Source organism: Monodelphis domestica, chromosome 1 (genome assembly GCF_027887165.1).
Source record: "Monodelphis domestica isolate mMonDom1 chromosome 1, mMonDom1.pri, whole genome shotgun sequence".
Classification (NCBI taxonomy): Eukaryota; Metazoa; Chordata; class Mammalia; order Didelphimorphia; family Didelphidae; genus Monodelphis; species Monodelphis domestica.
The window spans coordinates 403,456,970-403,482,344 of NC_077227.1; positions in this window are offsets into that span (position 1 = coordinate 403,456,970).

The window sequence follows — 25,375 nt, forward strand, 5'->3', positions numbered from 1 at the left end:
TTAATAGGAATGGGTGTTGTATTTTATCAAAGGCTTTTTCTGCCTTTTGAGGCAGAAATCTATCTATTGAGATAATCATATGGTTTTTGTTTGTTTGCTTGTTGATATGGTCAATTATGTGGATGGTTTTCCTAATATTAAAACAGCCCTGCATTCCTGGTATGAATCCTACTTGATCATAGTGAATGACTCTTCTGATCACTTGCTGGAGTCTTTTTGCTAGTATCCTGTTTAAAATTTTTGCATCTATGTTCATTAGGGAGATTGGTCTGTAGTTTTCTTTCTCCATTTTTGATCTACCTGGCTTTGATCTACCTGAATATGGCTCAATACCATATTCAATTTGTTTCTTTCTTTTTTTTTTTAAACCCTTACCTTCTGTCTTAGAGTCAATACTGTGTATTGGCTCCAAGGCAGAAGAGTGGTAAGGGCTAGGCAATGGGGATCAAGTGACTTGCCCAGGGTCACACAGCTAGGAAGTGTCTGAGGCCAGATTTGAACCTAGGACCTCCCGTCTCTAGGCCTGGCTCTCAATCCACTGAGCTATCCAGCTGCCCCCTCAATTTGTTTCTTAAGGATCCCTTGGGTATTGTTTTTCCTTTCTATATTATCTTTCTCCAAAATTTCTTTTTTAAAAAGTCACTAAAATTTCAATTTCTTTCTTCCCCTGCTGATCATGGCAAATCCATTTACCTAATGCCAATGAAGTATTCCTTCCCTAAAGGTTGACACCACCAAAAAAAGTGAGGTGAATGAGAGTTCTATTGGTCAGATAGGTTTGGAATCTCTGTCCTACTAAGCAGAGGAATCAAATCAATTGTCATTAAGCTCTCTGGATAAGTGCATTAAAGGTCTTGACCATTTCTGCAGTCTGTGATCAGATTAAGCCGTTTCCGTAGTGATCACCCTGTGTTATTCTGGAGGAAGAATATAGAGTAGGGAATTAACAATTGCCTTTTTTGAGCTAAGAGATTATACACTGAGCAAAGTGTACTCAAGATGAAATTGGAGGGAGAAAAAAAAACTTGCATATATTTAAGTTTAGAGTTCAGCTGAATAGTGCCTCTAACAATGTATTATGGAGTTTACATTTCAGTAATAGGGTTTCTATTCCAAGATTTCATTTCCCTCCTTACTTCAACTCACTTACTGTTCCCTCCCCCAACACAGTCAGACTCAGCCAACCACACATACACACACACACACTCACACACTCACACGTTCTCTTTGCCCTTTGAACTGAAGCAGTGATCCGTTCCCTGTGATTAAATTAGCGTAAGTAATAAGATATCATAGAACTGATTGATTTCCTCAGCAATGGTTATTAACCAGCTCAATTCAGAGCCAAGCAGGACCATTATTCTAAACATCGATTCTTGAAGAGGACTGGGGGGGGGGGTTGGGGGGGGCTGAGGGGGGAAGAATGTTCAAATATCAGGATATTCCGGTAGATTTCTCAAATATGGTGAAATTCCCTGAGGGATTCTGTATTTTCAGATAAAGCAATTCTGGAATCCTGGGATATTGTGATGTCCCAGATGGAATTCTCAGCTATAGTGATACCCCCTATGGAATTCTCAGATATAGTGATATCTACTACCCATGGGATTCTGAGAAAAAAAAAAACTGTGATGTCCCAAATATAATTCTGAAATGTAAGTGATGTATCTTATGTCTGATATGGTGATATCACCTATAGAATTTTCAGAAAAGGTGATATTTCAAAATATATTTTCAGTTCTTATAATGAAACTTCTGGAAGCTTGTTTTGTTGTTAAAGAATCATTGAATATCATGAAATATAGATGCTGGGGTCCACATGGAAACCATGAGCTCTGCCAGAAATAGACTTATACCCATTTTCTCCAGGAATGGTTGCTTCTTGGGGTGGGGAGGAAGGATCGCAAAATGCAAAAAGTGAGAGCCATGTCTTATTCTAGTCTTTGCATTTCAAAACAAAGCAATGCAGAGTCTATATAGTGCTGCTTGACTAGGCGTGGAAATAGCTCCACACCAAGAATAGGCAGCACTGTACACCAAATGTAAAGAATGAAATGTCATGCTCAGTATTCCCCCTTAGGAGTATGGTAACTCTATTATGCTATCCCAAAGACTGAGGGGCTATGTCACTGGTAGAACTCTGTATGCATCACTGAGGATCAGGTAATTGGGTGCCTATCCAAGGGTCTGAAATCTGGAAGAACATTACTTAAGATCCAAGAACTAGAACTAAAAAAAGATCCATTACAGAGAGGTTCCCCTTTCTTAACTCCAGGACAACTGGGGTCTGTACAACTTGGAGGCTTTTGAGATGAATGGAGAAAGAATCTGTTGGGCAGCATACAAACAAATTTCCCTGGATTACAGCTCACAGCATGAATTCCTTCAAGCTCCAGAGAGATATAAATTTTGAGGGGAAAGGAAGAGCTCTCCTTAATATCCTTTCCCTATGCCCCAGACTTATATACCAAAGTCACTAGGGAGCAGCAGAGTTTAAGACTGGAAAGTGACTGGGAATCTGTAGCCTTCTTCAGTCCCAACAAATTCTTCGGTTGATAGATTGTGTCCAAGTAACACTAGTCAATGAAAACTCAAAAATCCATTACAAAATCCAGATGTTTACATACAACTAATTATCTACCATGTAGATATGGTGTTAATATTTTGAGTTGCATGTTTAATGTCAATAATTCAGATATTAATCCCCAAATAATGTTGTCATATCAATTTAGCCTTAGAGAAGAAAAGACCTGGTGAGATATATCTGTTTTCAAATATAGAACTGAGCTATTCCATGGAAGAAGAGGTAGGCATGTTCTTGACCCGAGAATTAGGACCAAAGCAAGGAAGTTCCAGAGGTACATTTCAGTCCAACCTAAGAAAGAATTTCCTTGTGCAATATGATAATATAACAAGCATTTTATTAAGCAAATGACATTCTAATTTTCTGACAATGGAAAGAAGTGCCAAGTGAAGTAATATGCTCCCTATCTTAGGAGGTACTTAAGAAGAAGCAATATGATTTCTTGCCAAGGATTCCATAGAAAAAGATTCCTTTTACTAGGAATGAGGTTGGAATAGATGACTTCAAAGGTTACTTTCTGCTCTGAAATTTTATGAGGTTATGAACTGCCACATTATAATGGGAAGACTTAGAGATTTAGTTTAAATTCCATCTCTGATATTATGTAATCTATGTACTACACCATATAGTCTATAACTTGTAATGGGTGAATCCCAAATAATAAAATACCCAAGTCAGCTGCCAAATTTTATGGTGATTTAATTGATATAGTAGAGAAGATTTTAAGAAGAAGGAGGAAAGAAGGCACTAATACCAGGCAGGAAGATAGGAGATCTAGAAAGTAAGGGTTTGAGTGTGAAGGAGGAAAGAATCAGCCTCCAAAGAGGCTTAGCTAAGATGCCCGAACCTGAAATCAGCTCCAGGGCAAACTCACCATCCAACACTCCAATATGTCGGAAGGCTTAGCACACTGCCAGCCAGAGTCGTCTCTCCAGGGAAAGAGGCATGAGGCAGGAAGTGATGTCCTTATATGGACGTTTTTACATCATCTTTCTGTGTCTCATCTGTACCAATGACGACCTAGCTTAACTTAGGACAGCCCAGATGTCTGTCCTTTTTTTGCACATGTCTGTTGAAGGCCATCTCCTCAGACAAATTAAATCTTGAGTTTGATGCAGACCTTAAAAATCTTGTCAAACTGAGTAGGGTGGAGAATGCAGAGTTTCCAAGATCTGATTCTGTTATTCCAAGTATCTCCATTGTTACTGATCAGGAAATAGCTAAATCACATCTTCTAAAGAATGGTCTGATTAGGGTGGAATAGTTTTGAAATTCACAAACTATATACCAGTATACATTATATAGCTATAAAGGCTTGAGTAAATCACTTTTCCTCATTTTCCACATCTGTAAAATGATGAGATTGGCCTAGATGACCTCCAAGATCTCATCCAACTAGAATTTCTTCCCTTCTCTTCTCTTAATGATCTTATGACATGCCAACCTAAGGTCAATCTAAAACATGTTCAATAACAAAGACCAGAGAAAGGAAGGAAAATCATGAACGTGGAAAGGGAAGAGAATCCATGGAAACAAGGCCCCATATGCACATGCTCCTACCCATTGGGAGTTTTGCTCCTTGTACATACAATTTTCAGGCAGTTACCGTTTAGTTAGCCCCAGTTTTGTTTTAAGCTAAATGCCCGTCCCCCACTCTGGAATTCTAAATGAGATGCATTACAGTTTAAAGAATGTGTGTGTATGTGTGCTACTGTGAGTGTGTATGTGTGTGTGTGTGCCTATGGGACTTTTCAAGTCACTTATTTCTCTGAATGCCATTGATTTTTTGCCTAATTGTTATTCACTATGCTAATTTTCCCCACAAATCTCACATACTATTGATCAAAAAGTAATAAACTCTCCAACAAACAAAACAAGCATTATTGCAATGTTGGGAAAACATCAGTTAATATCAATACCATATTTACAATTATCTTTAACCCAAATTTCACCCATGATGCAATGCATAATCAGAGACAAGGAGTTATAAGCTAAAGGTTCATGGGGCGGTGTGGGGGGTTGGGGACGAGACCCATTACCCTCTCTCCTGACCGAGTAGAAGGAAGGATGCCAAAACTGAAAACACCTGAAGACACACTATATGGAGTGAGAGTTGTTTCCCACAATAAATGGTGATGTGCTAAGGGAGAAATCTATCTTTCCTTTCTCAACTTTTCTTCCCATTCCATGTCCCAAAATTCCTTTATAAAAATATTCTTTGGGGAAAAAAGAGAACTATATCCTTTGCACCAAATTTTCAGGATATCATAACTATTGATTTGCAAGTGGCCAATGACTTTTGGCATGAGTAAGCCTGAAAGAAAACAGATGGGCTAAGAAAATGTTATCAGTGATACAAAGGTGGCTGTCACTTATCTGGTGACATGGAGTCATCATTGCCCAGACCTTTCGTGTACCCTTTTCCTAAAACTTCAAGTAGCTTGCATCATAGTCTAATGCACAAGATACCTCAGGGACATATAAAACACAGGGGACTCACAGGAAAAGTTACCCAGAAAACCAGATTTCCGTAAACCTTGTTGTTCTCCTACAAAGAGATTTTCCCTAGCTCTCTTGCATTCTGCCTTAGCAACGCATTCAGTTCCACAGTCAAAGTTATGAGAATCTGTTAACAGAATGCCAACCAAGTCCCTGGATCTCTTGCTTTTACAAGCTGCCTATAAACTCTTTCCTTGGATGGGAGAGAGACTAGTGACCTCATTAAGCTCTTGGCAGCTTTTGCTGTCTTCCTATTCTCACAGCTCAGCTGCCCTGCCTTTTACTTTGTGCTAATATAGATGTCTACTGGGGGGAGGGAGAAGGAAAAGGGTTCACACTTTTATTGGCTCAACTTTTTCAACTGAGGCCTTATTCAGTCTGAGAAATCTCTGCATGAGATAAGCCCAGAAGATAGATACCACCAACACCTCCATGCACCTTGTCATTGGACGTCTATAGAACAGAAAAAGCAATATCAATAAAACCTAATGATGAGGTCCTACAGGACACCCAAAGAATCACAGATTCAAAGCTAGAAGAGGGCTTTGAGATCTTGCTTTTAGAAATGAGAAAACTGAGGCCCAGAGTGGTTAAGTGGAATTTTCAGTCATAGGACAGGTATTAAATGGTGGAAACTGGGATTTAAAAACAAATCTTAGTCTAAAGTTTGATCCTATGACAGGATTGTCAGAGAAGGAAAGGTGTTTCCATATCCCTTAAATCAGCCTCCTCATGTTTTTGGAAACCTTTACTTTCTATCTTAGTAACAACTGTAAGACAGAAGAATAAGGGTTAAGCAAAGGGGATTAAGTGACTTACTCAGGGTCATGCAGTGTCTGAACTGTCTGAGGCCAAAATTTCAACCCAAACTCCAGACTCCAGGTCTCTCTCCACTGAGCCACCTACCTGCCCCTTCTCTATCACTTCATAATTGGAAAAATTGAAGTGCAAAAATGTTAAATGATTGGGTAAAGGTCATAAAGATGGCATCTAGAAGGTTCAAGATTCAAGTTCTAGTTCTTCAATATGCCCCCAAAAAAGCATCTCTTAACTCCCCTGGATCAGGGCAGTCCAACATGAGGCTACCTTCTAGTTTTTGTTCATATTGGTCTTGATCTATCATTTCAATCCATCCATCCATCAATCAATCAATCAGTGATTTTTTTTTCCTAATGCAAGGATTGTATCCTCTTACTGCTCTTACTCAATAAACTCATATGGCTCCTTATTAATGCCAGGATCAAATACAAGTTTCTCCATTTGGCAAATAAAGATATGGACAACATGGACTTTTTACCTCTCTAGGCTTCTTACACATTACTCCCCTCCATGCACTGTCCAATCCAGCCACCCTAACCTGATTCCATCTTCCACTTCTCTGTCAATGCACTGGTATATCCATTGCTTGTAATGTATTCCTCTCACTTCCATCCAGCTTCCTTCTAAACTCAAGTGCTAAAACTGAAGTTCTTCCCTTGAAGCCTTTCCTGATCCCCACGGTTATCAGTGCATTCTCTTCCAAAACTACTTGGCATTCAATTTTTTATCTATTATGTACAGTGCAAAGAGAAAAGAAAAGATGGCCCAGGGATAACAGGCATGTGGGGTGCATCTTCCTTTGATATTCTCTCCTCCTTAGGGAGAGATCCCTCCCCTCCCCTGTTTCTCATTTCCTGATATGCCTTTTGCTACTGTCTCCTCCTTCATCCCTATTCACGTGAAAAGGTAGCAGAAGTGATTCCATTCCATCCCATCTTCTGTAACAGATTTCCTTCACAACCATCCCCATCATCCCTGCTCTTACACTAATCTTCAACTGCTCTCTCTTCTCTACTGGCTGCTTCCCTATTGACCATAATCATATCCATGTCTCTTCCTATTTCAAAAAATTCTCATTTGAGTCATCTATCTATATACTATCATCCTGAATCTCTTCTCCCTTTTGTGACCAAACTCCTTGAGAAGGCTATTTACAGTTGATGTCTCCATGTCCTTTTTTCTCTATCTCTTCTTAACTCTTTGCTTCTGCCTTCATCATTCAACCCAAACTGCTCTTTCCCAAGTAACTAATGATTCCTTAAAGGTAAAATCTAATGACCTTTCCTAAAGGTCTCATCCTTCTTGACTTCTTTTCAGCCTTAGACACTGACAATTACCCTCTTCTACATAATGTCTTCTCTGGGTCTTTATGATGCTACTCTCTCCTGGTTCTTCCCCTACCTCTCTGACCCCTTTCCCTGTCTTGTTTGCTGTAGCTTTTCTTGGTGATGCCCACTACATATAGGGGTCCTCCAAGGCTGTGGCTTTGTATTGGACCCACTTCTCCCTCTATATTAGTTCATTTGGTGATTTCATCAGGTCCCAAGATTTCAACTATGATTTCTATGCAGATAGCTCTCAGATCTACTCATCTGCTCTGTTTCTAACATCTCCACTGACAACAGGTTTTACATCTTCAACTGCTTATTATACATTTTGAATTCAATATCCAATAGACATTTAAAAATCAACAGGTCCAAAAGTGAACTCTAGCTCTTCCCCCTCCCGATCCACCCCTCTTCCTAACTTCTATATCACTGATGAAGGCACCACCAGCCTCCCAGTCACCGAGGCATAAACCCAGGTATCATCCTCAACTCTTCACTCTCACTCCCCACATCTAATCAGTTGTCATGTTCTGTTGTTGCTACCTTCCTAATGTCTCTTCTATACGCCACCTTTTTTCCTCTGACACTGCAAACACCCTGGAATATGCTTTTATCACCTCACACCTGGATAGTTGTGTTAGCCTGATGGTTGGTCTCTGGGTCTCAAGTCTTTCCCCTCTTCCATCTAACCTCCCCTCAGCTGCCAAAATGGTCTTCCTAAAATACAAGCCTTATCATACCAACACTCTCTCCTCTCATTCTATAGACTCTCACAGTTCCCTTTTTCTTCGATTACAATTAGATATAAAATCTTCTGTTTGGTTTTCAAAAGCTTCAATAACCTTTTCTACCTTTTCAATCTTCTAACACACTTCTCCCATTCATGTATTCTGAGATGCAATGATGCTGACCTCCTTTCTGCTCCTCAAACGTGAGCCCCCCCTCTTCCAACTCCAAACATTTTGGCCGGGCTGCCCCCTATGTTTGGATTGCTTTTCTTACCACTCTCTTTCTCCTAGATTTCCTGGTTTCCTTTGAGTCTTATCTAACATCCATCCTCTATGAGAAGGTTTTCCCAGCCCTCCTGTAATTAGTTAATCTTTACTATATATGTATATCTATATGTATCTTATTTATACAAGTTTTTGTACTTTTGTTTCCCTCATTAAACTGAACACTTTGAGTGCAGAAACTACATTTTTTGTTTTGTTAATTTTGCTTCTGAGATTTTGTTTTGTCTTTCTTTGTATCCCCAGATTCTTACACATACAATACATGGCACATAGTAGGCACTTATTAAATGCTAAGTGGCTGACTGTCTTGGGAAAGAAATTTACATGTGGGATGAACCCCCTATGGTAAACTTAAAGGAAAACATGGACAGTAGTCCAAGAAAATGGGCAGGCCCAGATGGGTTGTAATCTACAATACTGGAGAGAACACTCAAATAAATGAGATCACAGATCTATAGGGGCACAAACAGATAACTCGGGAAATTAGAGAATGGATATCTTCTAAGGCATAAGAGTCTTCCTTCACTAAAAGATCACTATTAGGTTTGTCTGTCTGACTCCTTTAGTTGAATTCCATTTAGAGAAAACTAATTTAGGGGAAATTTTTCAGGAATACATTCCTTGTGTACTATGGAGGTCACCAGACCTGCTCTTCAGTAACAGCCAAAGCCTGTCCCTTGTCCATACTCAGGCCAATGGCTTCCATTAAATACAAAGGAAATTCCACACCAGGGGGTTGCCAAAGCATCCAAGACACAGAAAAGAATGTCTTTTTTTGAAAACTTTCCAAGCATTAAGCACAGTGAAAAATCTATTTAATGCAAGCTTTTGAATATACAGATAGAGAAGAAGATATAGGTAGATGTATACTCTTTAATCACATCTATTCCTTTACCTCTTTTCATATGAGGGGCTTTTGTGGCAGAGGCATTTTTCAAAAACATAGACCCTCTTTTGTTTAATTAATAATCCCCCTAGACATAAATCACCCTAACAGAAAACTCTCTAAGAAGCCCCGTGGTGATGACCTACTTTAAAAACCTTTTATGTTCATTTTTGGTTTACTATGTGTTTTGAAAATTATTGCTCAATAGATGTTTTGGGAAATCAGCATTTCTTCAGTGAGTTTCAGCAACAAGGCCTTGTTTTTCCACCTGGGGAGGAAGAGGCATTGAGGGCCCTTCTCTGAATCTCATGACAATCTTGTAGGGATAAATCTTTGCTGCCAATCCAAGGAGCTAGGGCTACATACTACCCCCTCCTTCTGCTAATAATGTCTTCAAAACCAGAGAATCACAGAATTACAAATCTGGAATGGGCCTTAAAACGTTGAACAGAAAAACTTATAGGAAAATGGAAATATTCTAGGATCTCATGGAGCCCGCATTCCCCTTACAAACACCCAAGCAAGCCCTAGCATTTCACCAGAGGGATCAACAATGGAGAAAAACAAAGAAAAATAGAGACAAGTTCCTTCATGTAATATAGGATCTCTTTCTCTCTCTCTCTCTTTCTTTTTCTCTCTCTCTCTCTCTCTCTCTCTCACACAAACACACACACACACATGCAAACACATATGCACACACACACATACAGGCCACATCTAATACTATCGTATATTTAAGAAGGAAGAAATCACTTTTGCTTTAAGGACAGAGAAAGTGGTGAAATCATGGAAAGCTTCAGGGAGGAAATGACCTCTGAATGAAGACTTCAAAAGCTATCTAACACACTAGCCAGGGGTTCTTAAATGGAGGACTGTGAATTTAAAGATGATAGATAGATAGATAGATAGATAGATAGATAGATAGATAGATAGATAGATAAAATGAGTAATTTTAATATGTATCAAATATATATTGCATCTGTATACATATATTTAAAGGTCATATATTCTATATATATGTAGATAGATAGCAAAAACTACATTTCAATAAAATTAATTTCTTTTGAAATTCAATATATTTTCTTTTGTACATTTAAGCACATGATTCTGCAGAAGGCTCCATCCTCATTCTTCACTATACTGCTAAAGGGGTACAGGAATGAACAAGCATTAAGAACCACTGCACATAGCAATAGAGTCAGAATTCCAAATGATCCTGACATGTAGAACACAAACAGTTCCTGGTGCATAGGAACTAAATAAATACTTGATCAACTGATCTAATAAGATGAAATGCAACACCTATGTATAAAAAACATTCAACTTTGAAAGAATAAGATAGGGAGAGACCTGGATAAATAGCAGTCCTGAAAAGATCTGGGGCTTTTGGTAGACCAAAAGGTGAATATGAGTCAGTAATATGATGTGACCACACAAGAGAGGTAAATAAGGAAATGATTGTCCCCCAATCTTCTGCCCTCCTTGGATTTCCTTTGAAGCATTGTGTTCAATTCTGGCTGCCACACTTTAAAAAAAAAGATATTGATGAACTGGGGAGTGTGCAGAGAAGAGCAACAGGATGGTGAAGAGCAATAAGGCCATGCCATGTAAGGAGTAGTTGAAGAAGCTGGGGATATTTAGCCTAGAGAAGACCCAAGGGGGTCGCTGTTGATAGTTGTCTTCAAGTCTGTGAAAGACAATAATGTGGAGATCAGACTAGATTGTTTGTTCTGTAGAGTCCTAGAGGACAGAGCCAGGAGCAGTGTATGGAAATGTGTCAGGAACCACACTGAGAATTGCCCAGAAGTATAACTGGCTGCCTTGAGGGGTGGCAGGTGTGCCCTCTTTGCAGATTTTCCTACAAAAGCTGGAGACCACTTGTGGGAGTGTCACAGTGGACATTCATTCCTCTTGGGTATAGGTTGGAATAGATGACCATTGAGGTCACTTCCAACTCTCTCTACCTCCTGTATTGAGATTTGGGAAGGAGGGGGAAAATATATATATATATATATAAATACAAAACCATATATATACATACACACACACATACACACACATATGAGGAAGTAACAGAAACAATAAGTAGAGTCAGAGACAAGTGATTGACACAACCTTTCTAATGATTAAAATGCTCATTTGATTGTTAATTCCCAGAGCTAGAGGGAGGGGTAATAGAGAGGTAGTTCGTCATTGTCTTGGCAGAGATGTAGTGAGTCTGAGTCAAACTAGAAATAGTAAAGTTTCACTAATGGGAAGCCCAAAGAACCAGGGTGGTAGCTGGATTACAAATTTGAAGGTGACTTAAGCATCCTGTGAAGCTGACTGGGGAACAACTCTAGGGTAAAATTCATTACAACTAACATAGTAATAAGAGTTAGCATTTATGTAGCATTTTGTGTGTTGCAGATCACTTAATAGATATTATCTAATTTTATCCTACAATAATCTTGAGAGGAAGGTTATTATTCCTATTTTACACATAAAGAAACAGACATGCAGAGTTTAAGTGGCTTGCCCCATGTCACACAGGTATGCAGGAGACCAAATTTTAACTCATCTTAATTTATACAATTTGGCACCTGACTACTTTATTTGATCATTAGAACACCCCCAGAGAATAGAAAACTAGGTGGCAGAGTGAACAGAGTGCTAGACCTGGAGTCACAAAGACCTAAGTTCAAATTCAGCTTCAAACACGTACTAGCTGTGTGACCTTGGACAAGTCACATAACTGTTTGCCTCAGTTTCCTCATCTGTAAAATTATCTGGAGAAGGAAATGGTGAACCAATTCCCTATCCATGCCTAGAAAACCTCAAATGGGGTGAGGAAGAGTTAGATACAACTGACATGACTCAACAATGAGAAGAAGAAGCAATTTTGTGCCAGGAGAAGGAGGAGGAGGAGGAGGAAGAGGAGGCAGGTAGAGCTTAAATGACTGAGGCTGGATTATATATTAAGTCTTCCTGATTCCAAGTCCAGCACTCTATTCACTATAACAACTAGATGCTTTGAAAATCAGGTAGCATCTCATCTTTAGAAAATAATAGGACTTCTGGGCTAAGATGACCACAAAGTAGAAGCAAGGGTCTTCTTCTCCTCACAATTGACCAATACAAAAAACCTCAAAAGAACAAAAACAAAAACAGATGAGTGAAGGGTCTCCACTGTAAGATGCAACCTTGAAGTTAGGCAGGGTTTGGGTATTTCCACACTATAAAGGGATAAAATTATACCTACCAAAGTGCAAGCTGATCATCCCTCATCCACTCTACCAACAGAGCCAGAGTCAGAGCAAGAATGAGGCAATCTCTAGGTTCTCAGGGGGCTTGCTGGGAGCACCACAGACTTACCCCTGAGAGCAGTGAGACTTGGAATGTGAGGGTGAGGAATATGGAGCTTAGGTGCAGAGATAGGGCAGAGAGGGGCTGCCCACAGCAGACTTGGTGGAGCCTGGAAAAATAGCTTCAGGACAAAAACTGTTCTGTAGCTCTGCCTGCCCTCCTCACTCAGACTTCTGGCTGGTAAGGGAAGAAAAAAGTAACACAGAATAGGCCACTAATACACATGAACTTCAATCTACAACTACCAAAAAAAAAAATAAGAAAAAGAATTTGACCCTGAATAACTTCTATGGTGAAAAACAGCAGACTATGTAGGCAACAACAGAGTAACAAACAAGCAAACAAATCTAAACTTTCCCCAAAAAATGGAAATTGGTCACAAGCTCTCAAGGAACCCAAAAGGGAATTCAAGAGCCAAGTAAGAAAAATAGAAGAAACTTGGCAAGAAAAGTGGGGAAATAGTTCAAAAAGAAAACAACAGTTTAAAAGACAGAATCTATCATTTGGAAAAATAAACACAGAAATTACATGAAGTAATAAATAAACTGGAGACTAAAACTGACCTGCTGAAAGCCATGAAAAGCAAGATAGATCAAACAGAAAAGGAAATCTGTCTTTAAAGAATAGAAACAGGCAAGTAGAAGCTAATGATCTCACAAGACAACAAGAATTAATAAGGTAAAGTCAAAAGAATGACAAAAGAGAAGGAAACATGAAATATCTCACTGAGAAGACAATGGACCTGGAGAACAAATCTAGAAGAGACAATTTGAGAATTATTGGTCTCCTGGACAACTTGGGAAAATAAACAAAGGCTTTGACATCATACTATAAGAAATTATCCAAGAAAACTGCCATGATGTTCTTGAACAAGAAGGCAAAATAGACATTGAAAAAGTCCATAGATCACCCTCTACATTAAATCCTTAAAAGACAACCTCTAGGAATGTAATTGTCAAATTCAAGAGCTTCTAAGTTAAGGAGAAAATATTGCAAGAAGTCAGAAAGAGACAATTCAGATATCAAGAAGCCCCAGTCAGGATTACACAGGATCTGGGAGCCTCCACAATAAAGGATCTCAAGGCTTCGAATATGATATTCAGAAGAGCAAGAGAATTGGGCTTACAACCAACAATCACTTATCCATCAAAACTGACTATTTCTAGGGGAAAGTATAGGCATATAACAAAATATAGGATTTCCAAGTATTCCAAAAGAAAAGACCAGATCTAAATGGAAAATTTGATGTCCAAATGCAAAATTCAAGAGAAACATGAAAGGGTAAACAAGAAAGGGGGGATTTTTTAAGGGCTTCAGTAAGGTAAAATTGTTTATATTCCTATATGGAAAAATGATATTTGTAATTTTCAAAAACTGTTTTAACTATCATAGTAGATAGAAGGAAGAGGTTGGAATACTAAGCTTTAAGATGACATATTTTTAAAGTGGAGGAAGGGAATAGAAGATGACACCAAGAGAAACTTGAAAGAAGAAGAAAAATATAACACAAAGAGGCACAAGGGAGTGGGAGGGGAAGAATACTATTATAAGAAGGGAAAGAAGCGAGTGGTAACAGTTAATACTTAAACCTTTTAATTGGGAGAATCAGTTCTGAGAGGGAAGAACATCTAGATTCTTTGGGGTATAGAATTCTCTTACCCTACAGGGAATTTAAGAGGGAAAAACCAAGGGAGGGGAGAGGGGTAGGAAATATCAGAAGGGAGGTAAAGAAAGGGGGGGAGGGAATTTAATATACCTTAAAGAAAAATAAGAGGGGAATAAGAAGGGAGGGGTGGGAAGGAAAGTAAAATAAGGGTGGGGAATAGAAGGATTGATTAATAGCATAACACTGGTATGGAAGAAAACAGTGAAAGAAGAAAGGGCAGAATTAAAAGAGGAAATCAAAATGATGGGGAATACACAGGTGGCCATCATAACTTTGAACATGAATAGGATGAACGCACCCACAAAATGGAAGCAAATAGCATAATGGATTAAAAACCAAATTCTTACCATATGTTGTCTACAAGAAACACACATGAGGCAGGTAGACACATACATGTTAAGGGTCAAAGGCTGGAGCAAAATCTATTGTGCTTCCAATGAGAAAAAGAAGGCAGGAGTTGCAATCATGATATCTGACAAAGCCAAAGTAAAAATAGATCTGATTAAAAGAGATAGGGAAGGTAATTACATCCTAATAAAAGGCAGTATAGACAATGAGGAAATATCCTTATACCAACTGGTATAGCATCCAGACTTTTAAAAGAGAAACTATTGGAGCTTAAGGAAGAAATAGATAGTGAAATGATACTAGTGGGGAACCTGAACCTTCCTCTGTCATATCTAGATAAGTCAAACCAAAAAAATAAATAAGAAAGAGGTAAGAGATGTGAATCAATTTTAGAAAAATTAGAGTTAATAGACATATGGAGAAAAATCAATAGGGACAAAAAGGAATACACCTTCTTTTCAGCAGCACATGGCACATTCACAAAGATTGACCATGTACTAGGGCATAAAAACATTGCAAACAAATGCAAAAAAGTAGAAATAATAAATGCAACCTTTTCAGATCATAATGCAATAAAAATTATAATTAATGAGGGTACACAGAGACACAAATCTAAAATTAATTGGAAATTAAGCAATATGATTCTCCAAAATTGGTTGGTTAAAGATAAAATCATAGAAACAATTAATAATTTCATTGAAGAGAATAGATATTATAGCAAAATCTATGGGATTTAGCCAAAGCAATACTCAGGGGAAAATTTATATCCCTTGTTGCATATATCAACAAATAAGAGAGAGAAGAAGTCAATGAAATGGGTATGCAAATTAAAAAACTAGAAAGAGAACAAATTAAAAATCCCCAGATAAAAACTAAATTGGAAATTCTAAAAATCAAAAGAGAAATTAATAAAATTGAATTAATAAATAAGTCTAGGAGCTTGTACTTTGAAAAAATAAATAAAATAGATAAAGTACTGGTTAACCTAATAAAAAGGAAAGAAGAAAATCAAATTAATAATATCAATGATGAAAAGGGTGACTTTACCTCCAATGAAGAGGAAATTAAGGTAATTATTAAGAACTATTTTGCCCAATTATATGGCAATAAATATGGCAATCTAGGGGATATGGATGAATATTTTTAAAAATATAAATTACCTAGATTACCAGAATAGGAAATAGAATACTTAAACAATCCCATATCAGAAAAAGAAATTGAACAAGCCATTATAATGGTTAAACTGGTGTTTTAACTAAATAAAAGAGTTATAAAAACAAGTGGTCACCAATTATTATCCCTTAAGTCAGGAAAAAGGTTAGGAGCTTTTAACAATTTTGTTTAATTGTACTATTAGTAAAAAGAGAGAAATGTGGAAAGGAAAAAAGGTAAGGACACTGCCTAGCCTAGTCCAGACTCCAAGAAGCTCCAAAACCAGAAGTCAAAGTCCTGAAGCGAAAAACTCTAGTCAAAAGGCCCAAAGCTCCAAGTCAAAGTCCAAAAGCCCCAAGGAGCCATCCTCTAAAGAAGTCCAAAGTAGAAGTCTCAAGGAGAAGTCCCTTGGATGGGAAATTCAGGACTTTTTGTAGTCCTTTTTGCACATCACTTCCTGTCCCTTGTTCACTTTACAGGAACCAAACACAGTCTTTCAATTTGCCTAGCACTGTCCAAGGAGGGGTGGTGGAAGAGGGGGGTGCATTGGCTCTCTAGCAAGTGACTTGTGAACTCTCATATTTAGTGACTGGTAAGGTACTAAATAGGGGTACTTGAGTTTTTGATTGATTAACTTAAAAGTTGATGATTGATAGACAAAGAGAGTTCTATTCACTCTTCACACCATCAAAGAACTCCCTAAGTAAAAATCACCAGGGCCAGATGGATTCACCAGTGAATTCTATCAAACATTTAAAGAACAACTAATCCCAATACTACATAAACTATTTGACAAAATAAGCAAAGAAGGAGTTCTATCAAATTCCTTTTATGACACAAATATGGTACTGATTCCAAAGCCAGGAAGGCCAAAAACAGAGAAAGGAAACTACAGACCAATCTCCTTAATGAACATAGATGTAAAAATCTTAAATAGAATACTAGCAAAAATGACTTAAATATAAAGAAAGAGACTCTAAGTAAATTAGGTGAACATAGAATAGTATACCTGTCAGATCTATGGGAAAGGAAAAATTGTAAGACCAAGCAAGAGAGAGAATATTACAAAATGTGAAATGAATAATTTTTATTACATTAAATTTTAAAAGTTTTGTACAAACAAAACATCCAGAGAAGAAACTGTGGGAGTAGAAATACAGAAGAAAAATGACTGCTTGATCACATGATTTGATGGGGATGTGATTGGGGATATAGGCTATAAATGATCATGCTAGTGCAAATACTAACAATATAGAAATAGGTCTTGATCAAAGACACATGTAAAACCCAGTGGAACTGCTCCTTGACTACAGGAAGGGAGTGGGAGAAGGGGAGGGAAAGAATATGAATCATGGAAAGATGGGAAAATAATCTTAATTAATTAAATAAACCGAATTTTAAAAATAAATTACAACTTTCTCTTTAAAAAAATAAATAAATAGTAGTTGTGAGAGTGAAAAAAAAAGAAAAAGAAAGAAAAGAAAAGAATAGCAGAAGCAGCCAGCTAGGTGAATCAGTACTCAGTGGATCAAGAACCACTCCTAGAGATAGGAGTCCTGGTTTCCAATCTGGCCTGAGCCACTTCTAGCTGTGTATTCCTGGGCAAGTCACTTAACCCCCATTATCTAGCCTTTAGTGTGTTGATTCTAAGACAGAAGGTGAGAGTTTGACTTTTAAAAAGAAAGACAAAAAAAAGACAAAACTAACTGACATTTATATAGCCCCTCAAGGTTTACAAAATACTTTACATACATTGCTATGTGATTATTTTAATCTTGTGAAGGGGATTCTGCTACTACCCTTGTTTCATGAATGAGGAAACTAAGAGAAGTTAAATAACTTAGCTAGGATCACATAGCTAATGAGCATTTGAGGCAGAATTAGAATCCTGGTCTTTTTTCCTCTGAATCTGTTGTACTGAATCTATGAATGTTGACTGATGTTGAATCTATACTGTTCTGCTTATCCAGAAACAAGGGAAGTAGAACCATAGAAAAAAGCCAGGTGGAAATATCACTGCACCAAATAGCATACTCAGTTCCATATGACCTGAGGATTAAAGAGAACTGAGTTGAGCTGAATGATCTGGCCAAAACAGACCCAACTCTAATTCCTTTTTGTAGATTGTCCCAGCTCTCTGTAAAACCGGAAATATTGGCTTGACTCAGAGATAGCTGCATTCAATTTAAGGGATTAATTTTATGAGAGGAACCTCAAGTCATTAGGCATTGAATGTTTGTCCTGAATCCATTTTCCTATCACGTTATTATTAATTAACATTTGTTTAGCATAACCCATACAACTCGAGCCAGACTAAATATGGAAGACAATTCCCCTTCTCAGTTGTAGGCAGCTTCACCACCCACACTTGTCCCCCCAGAGGAATTACACATACTATGAAGCAACTTTGTGGTAATACATTTTCAGGGAAACAGCCCAAATGAAAAGGATCCCTTCCCACCCATGGGCCTGCTCACAAACTCACCATATGGGACAGACAGAACATCACACCAACTGAGAGAAACAATCAGGGGGGCGAGGGGAGAGCCTGAAAATGTGGGATTTCTCATAAAAAGATGGCAATTTTATAGAATGTGAATTCTTCCAAAAGTCATAAATAACTTGTACTAGAAAGATATCATAAGAGATGTTTGGCAACTCAACTATAGGGCAAGAAATAATCATAGCAGGGAGCTGTCATTTTGGCAGAGAGATCTCGCAATGTACATACTTTGCATAATATTTGTTGTTCTTTGCTTTCTTGCTTTTTTCTGCTCTTTTGGGGCTTCTGTGTCTTGTTTGTCAAGGGCAGGTTAAGGAGCTTGGCTCTCACTTTGACAGCTTGGATGAGTCTCCTGGTCACTGAATTTAGGAAGTTCAGAGCCACAATACTCTGCAGGACATTGATGGTTCTTTTTTTCATTGTTGGTTCTCTTAATATTATATCTCTTGGACTCTGGATTTCATATAAAGAAACCTCAATAATTTTTAGCTCAATGAGACCTCAAAGATGATCAAATCTATCTCAGTTTCCTCATCTTTGAGGAATCAAGTGAGTTTCCCAGAGTCACACAGCCAGCAAATATCTGAAACAGAAGTTAAACCCAAGGTGTTTTCATTTCAGGCAGAGATATTGTCCCCTCCATATCTTAGTTGATGGTATCATCTCCTAAGGATTCCTGGAGGCCCAAATGTTAAGAGGAACATTGAAGGTCATTTTCAAGTGTTTAAAAGGCTACCATGCAGAAGAGAGATTAAATTTGTTCTGCTCAGCCCTAGCAGACAGAACGAGGTACTGTGAGTAGAAGCAAAGAACGGCAAATTTAGAACTGATGTCAGGAAAACATTGACTAACCCTTAGCAGTGGAATAGGGGGTAGCTAGGGGGCAGCTAGGTGACACAATAGATGGAGTGCCAGGCCTGGAGTCTGGAAGCCTCAACTTTGTGAGTTCAAATCTGGCCTCAGACACTTACTAGTTATGTGACTCTGAGCAAATCCCTTAATCCTGTTTGCCTCAGTTTTCTCATCTATAAAATGAGGAAATTACCAACTCCTCCAATATCTTTCAAATAGGGTCACAAAGAGTCAGATATGACTGAAATGATTGAACAACTAAAGCAGAAGGTAGAATGGGCTGTCTCAAGAAGTAGTGGCCATCTCTCTAGTTGGTGACATGAAAGGACAGTCTGGATGAGCATTTAGTGATAGCACCCTAAGGAAGGTTCTAGATCAGGTATGATAATAAAAATAATTCACATTTTTATAGCACTCTGAGGCATATAAATTGCCTTATCTGTAGTATCTCTGCATTGGACTAGATGGCCTCTGAGGTAATTGGGGTCTATGATATATTTTTGGCATTAAAAAAAGATCATATCCTCCAGAAAGCCAACCCTCCGGTAATGAGCCTCCTGAACTTAGCTGGGACTCAGCAGACATCACGGGGTTATTATTAAAGCCTCCTTTCTTCTGGTAGGGCCTTTCCACAGACTAGGTTCTACTGACACAGTCGTTGAGTCCCCAGAGTCATCCTTACATCATGATAAACAGGCCAGTGGAGAAGGACTTAAGTGTAGGATATTTTTATTGTGCAAACTGACTCTTCACATTTGTCCAATGCTGTTGTCATTATTCATCTTCCATTTTCAAAGGCCAATGACATCACGGGGTGATGGCTTGACTGCTGCAGTGAAGTGGATTAACGGGAGGCAAAGTTGCACAAAGTCTGAGCTCTCACTCTCTCTTGCAGAGTCATCGATGGCCAGCAGCACCAACCAAGTCAAGATGACTGGCGATGGCCCTGGGTGACCTTGGCACCTTCTGTCTGACTACGTGCTAACCACTCCACAATGGCTGCTTGAGCTTTTTTAATGATCATTGGAATAAATTATTCTTAGCTGTCCATTCTTCCAGGAGAGGTCTTCTTTTGCTTAGGATAGACAATCCCTGTATTCTCTGATAGATTCAAGTGCTCTTTTTTCCCCTCAACCTGGTTTAGCTGATATATGCAGTACTCCTAGAAAGTGGGGTAAAAAACCCCACTTGCCTTGTCTTTACTGCTCTTCTGCCTTGGACCCAAAACTTTGTATTGATTCTAAAACCAATAAAATCACAGATCCAGTCCCTATTCTTTCCCCAGGTTTGTGTCTTACAAACAACCAGTATAGAAATTCCATTTCATTAAGGGAAAAAATGCTAGCTATCCAATTCAAAAACAAAGGAGCATCCAAGGAATTATGTTTGAAATTGACCAAATAAAAAAATAATGTTAAAAAATAAAAAAAAATTTTTAAACAAAGGACCAGGCTTGTTTTTGCTAAGATCCCTTCGAATTCTATGCTTATGATCCTGCGGTTTCAGCTAGGCACCTGGGTGAAACTAAAATGGAAAGATTCTCTTACAAAATCCATCTCAGATTTTAGGTGTGATCAAGTAGGTGTGTGTACAAGGAGTGCATGGGGGAAGAGGTGTCAGGGCCATTTGGGAAATGTTCAGTGGGATTTCAGAGGCCTTTCAGTTGAAAGGGATGAATCTACTCTAAACTATCCTTTAAAGAGAAAACAAAAACAAAAAACAAAAATCTAGCATCTCTAGTACTCAATCAGAGGTCCCCAGGGGGGCCAAGGACACTGCACAGCTTCACCAGATATACCTGCTTCGTCTCCAAGGTCAGATTTTCACTGTTAACTTCTTGTTAAGTTTCCTTCCAAGAGAGACACTGAGATGCTTTCTGGAACGATACAGAAAAATGCTTAATTCCATCCAGAAATACCCCCCAAATATCTGCCTAATGTTGGGGTGGCTGCCGAAATTCCTTCCACCCCATCCTTCTTTCTTTTTAAAGTCAAACTTATTAAATCAGCTGAACTACTTTGATGTAGAAACACACATTTCTTCTCCCAACAGTATCCACAGAATCCAAGTTTCATGCGGGCAGGGACCCTTTGTTATTTGAGTGCTTACATGTAGTAGGTGCTTAATAAATTCCTATTTAAGTGGCAGAGACAGGACTTGGACCTGAAAACAGCTCTTTTGCCTCCAAGTTGAATATTGCTTCCACTGTAACCCAAGAGACAGAGGGGAGGCCAGATCATAGGAGGGCCTTGAATGCCAGCCAGAAGAGTTTGGACATGATCTGATAGACAACGGGGAGCCATCACCACATTGTAAAAATGATATTTTTGTTAGATTTGTTCAACAACACATGTTCCAGGACCTAGTGAAAGCTTTAGCATTAAGTCCCAAGATCATCATTTGTGCTTGGCTTTACACTATGAGGTCCATGATTTGATGGATCTACTCTCTTCTCTGTCTGAGCCCAGGAGTTTGAGGTCTTGGGAATGATAGAAGCCCAGTTTCGAAGCTCTGAATCAGAGAACTGGGCACAATAACCACTACATTTCCCCATTAGATTGGACTGTCTGTCTGTGTGTCTCTCATGTTTAGTATAGGGCTTGGCACACAGTAGGTCTTTAGTAAATGCGTGTTGACTAACTGACATATTCACTCTAAAACTTGCTTCTTGGCCATTTTAAATTTTGCTCATTTTAATCACACAAACTCAACTCCTGGTCCCCTTTATGCAAATGCTCATGTGGCTGCCATAAAAGGAGGGGTGGGGAAGAGTGAATAGTGCCCCTCCCCTTTCCTCTGCTGGGATGGGCTACATCTGGAGCATTCTATTAAAATTAGGGCAACATATTTGGGAAGGGGAACTGACAAACTGGAGGTCCATCAGAAAGGTGTCCCGAGATTCAGAACTGGAACGGACCTTGGAAGTTATCTTATCCAATCCCTCCATTGTACAGTAGAGACATCTAATACCAAGGGGGGATAAATGACTTGCCCAATATAACACAGATGGCAAGTGATTGAGTTTGGATTTGAACCTATGTCCCCTAGTATTTTTTTCCACTGTGTCATTCTAGGGACCTTGCCATACGAGGATCACCGGTAAGAACGAGGGATGGTCGATGTCTGTGATTCCCCACATCACTTTCAAGTTTGACTTTTCAGTGGAATTATTACTATTTCAAGCAATATCTTTTACCAACAGGACTATCTTTTCCCAAACAACAAGCAGCAAACCTCAGCACCCTGCTCCCCCCAAATGGGCCTCCTATGTATTGGTATCATGAGGTACTTTGCAAACTCTGTCCAGAATGTGAACCTATTCTATTGGCTGTCTTCAATTTAATAAAGACACTAGCATTCACTTGAAGAGGGGAAAAAGGAAATTTCCAAAGCTTAAGGGGCATAAAGATAGAAGAAATAAGCCTGTTATCTTCAAGTATCTAAAGGCTCATCATGGGAAAAGGGATTCTACTTGTTCTACATGACCTTAGAAGTCAGCACTTAAAACAATACCTGGGAGAGCAGCTGGGTGGCTCAGTGGATTGAGAGTCAGTCCCAGAGACAAGAGGTCCTGGGTTCAAATCAGGCCTAAGATACTTCCTAACTGTGTGACCCTGGGCGAATTACTTGACCCTCATTGCCTAGCCCTTACCACTCTTCTGCTTTGGACCCAATACATAGTATTGATTCTAAGACAAAAGGTAAGGGTTTAAAAAAAAAACAGTACTTGGCACACAGTAGATACTTAATAAATGTTTTTTTATTGATGGGTTGAGAACTGGGGCTAATGATTGGAAGTTACAGACATGAAGGAAGATAGCAGTTTGACATAAAGAAGAACTTCCTGATCATGAAAAGAGACTAGAAACGGAACGGGTCTCCTGGTGAAGGATGATGAGGATGATGTTAGTTATTATTATAATAATCTGATATCTGATGCACTATATGACACTGGAGAAGTTACCACATCTCTAAACCTTAATTTCTTCATTTGTGAAATGAGAATAATAATGCCTATATTTTCTACTGTTGAGAGGCTCAAAAGAGAGTAAATTAGATTAAGTGTTAATAATAATGATTTTTTCATTAATTAACTGTTGACATTATTAATATTTAAACTATGATTTCATTTTTGCTAGGAAAGTTTAGTTCAGACTTGTGATTTCCCTACCACTAATGCACATCAGCAACACATCTGTAATTTAGAGTCTAGAGAACTTTTATTTTTTTAAACCCTTACCTTCTGCCTTGGAATCAATACTGTATATTGGTTCCAAGATAGAAAGATGGTAAAGACTAGGCAGCTGGAGTTAAGTGACTTGCCCAGGGTCATACAGCTGGGAAGTGCCTGAGGCCAAATTTGAACCTAGGACCTCCTGTCTCTAGGTCTGGCTCCCTATCCACTGAGCCACCTCGATGTCCCCACTAGACCACTTTTATTTTTTAATTGAATATTTTTATTTAATTAATTAATTTATAATATTTTTCCATGGTTACACAATTCATGTTCTTTTTCCCCCTCCTCCCATTTCCTCTCCTGTAGCCAATGCACAATTCCATTGAGTTTTACATGTGTCATTGATCAAGACCTGTTTCCATATTAATATTTGCACTAGGGTAATTGTTTAGAGTCTACATCCCCAATCATATCCCCATTAACCCATGTGATCAAGCAGTTGTTTTTTTTCTGTGTTTCTGCTCCCATAGTTCTTCCTCTGGATGTGGATATTGTTAAGTCCCTCAGAATTGTCCTGGATCATTGTATTGCTTATAGTAGATGACTTTTAAATTTCTTTTGAGCTTCCCAACAACTATACAAGGTAGGAAGTAAAAGTATTATTATTCCCATTTTGCACTTGGGCAATTATGGATCAGAGAGTTTAAGTGACTTAATCAGGGTCACACAGCTAATCAATAGCAGAGGCAGGCTCCAAAGCCAGAACTACCTGCCTCTAAGTCCAGGACTCTATCTCCTAGGCTATATTCCAATGGAGATTTTCAGGCAGAGGCTGGGTGACTATCAGCTGGGTGCCTTGTGGAAGAGTCTTCTGTTTGGGTTCCATTTAGTCTTGGACTCAATGACCTCTGAAGTTACTTGTAGCTCTTGAAGTTCTGGGATGCTATGGCTACTTGCAAATTGGTTTCAAAGACCTGGCTTCGACCGCCTCCATCACTGTGAGCCAGCATTAGGCCTTCTATGTTGGCTCCAGTCAATGTCTCCAGATTCATCTCCCATCACCCCTCTCCTCAAATGTTCCCCTCCAGACAGAGAGGGAGGTAGAGAAACACAGAGAGCAGCCCAGGCAGACCCAGAGCTGGACACTTCCAGCAGCCACCAAACCCCAGCAGGAACCCAATAAAGCCAGACTGACGTGCAATCTCTGCATAGAAAGTAAACGGTGGTTGGAACTATGTTCCAAAAGTCAAATTTCTGACCAAGGAAGCAGCCCTTGGTTTGGGGAAAGGGAGCTAAGGTTTCATCCCTGGAACACAATGACTCTGCCCCGGCCCCAGGGCTTCCCAAACCCTCCAACCAAAGGCTTCCCCACTCTCCAAGAGGCCTGGTAATTGAAGGAAAGCATCCAAGAATAAGGTTAAGGATTGGAGGCCGAGCATCAGTCCAAACCAGGATTCAGGCCCCTTCACTGGGGATCAAAGCAAAACTTCCAGAGTTGTCCAAGGGGCCAAGCAACCCCACCAAAATGGCCCCTTCCAAGCTAAGATCCCACCCAGTGGTTTGTTGTTCAGCTCTAAGCAAGCCCCCGAGGTTCTGAAGAAGACCCTACTCAATTTCCTCATGTCCCCCCTTAACACAGTTCAGGAAAGCAAAAGATAGTCTGGTAATGGTAGAAAGAGTGGGAAGCCCTGGCTTCAGATTTCATCTCAAGCACTTACTGGCTGGGTCACTGTGGGTTAGTGAATCTCATCTGTAAAATGGGGATAATGATGTCACCTAGTGAACCAAGTTGGGCTCTTCCAAAACCTTAAAATGCTCTAAAATGCCAGGTGGTTATGGCAGAGGGAGAAGACAACAAGGAGGATACACTAGAGTCAGAGATTTGGCCATAGAACCCCCTCTCGGTTCTTCGCATGACTCCATGCAAGTTGTTTCCCTCTGTGTGTCCTCATCTTTCAAATATGCAGGAGAAGCTGGAGCCGATGATCTCCAGGATTGCTTCCAGATATACTGTGCTCGTGAGATGTCACAGATGCCGTACGTAGTGACCGCACTAGGGAGGGGAAGGGGGAACGAGCATGCATACAGCACCTACCACTTATCAGATGGTCAGCTAGGTGGGACAGCGGATAGAGCACCCAGCCTGGAATCAGGAAGTCTCCTGGAGTGCAAATTTAGCCTGAGACACTGCTATCTGTGTGAC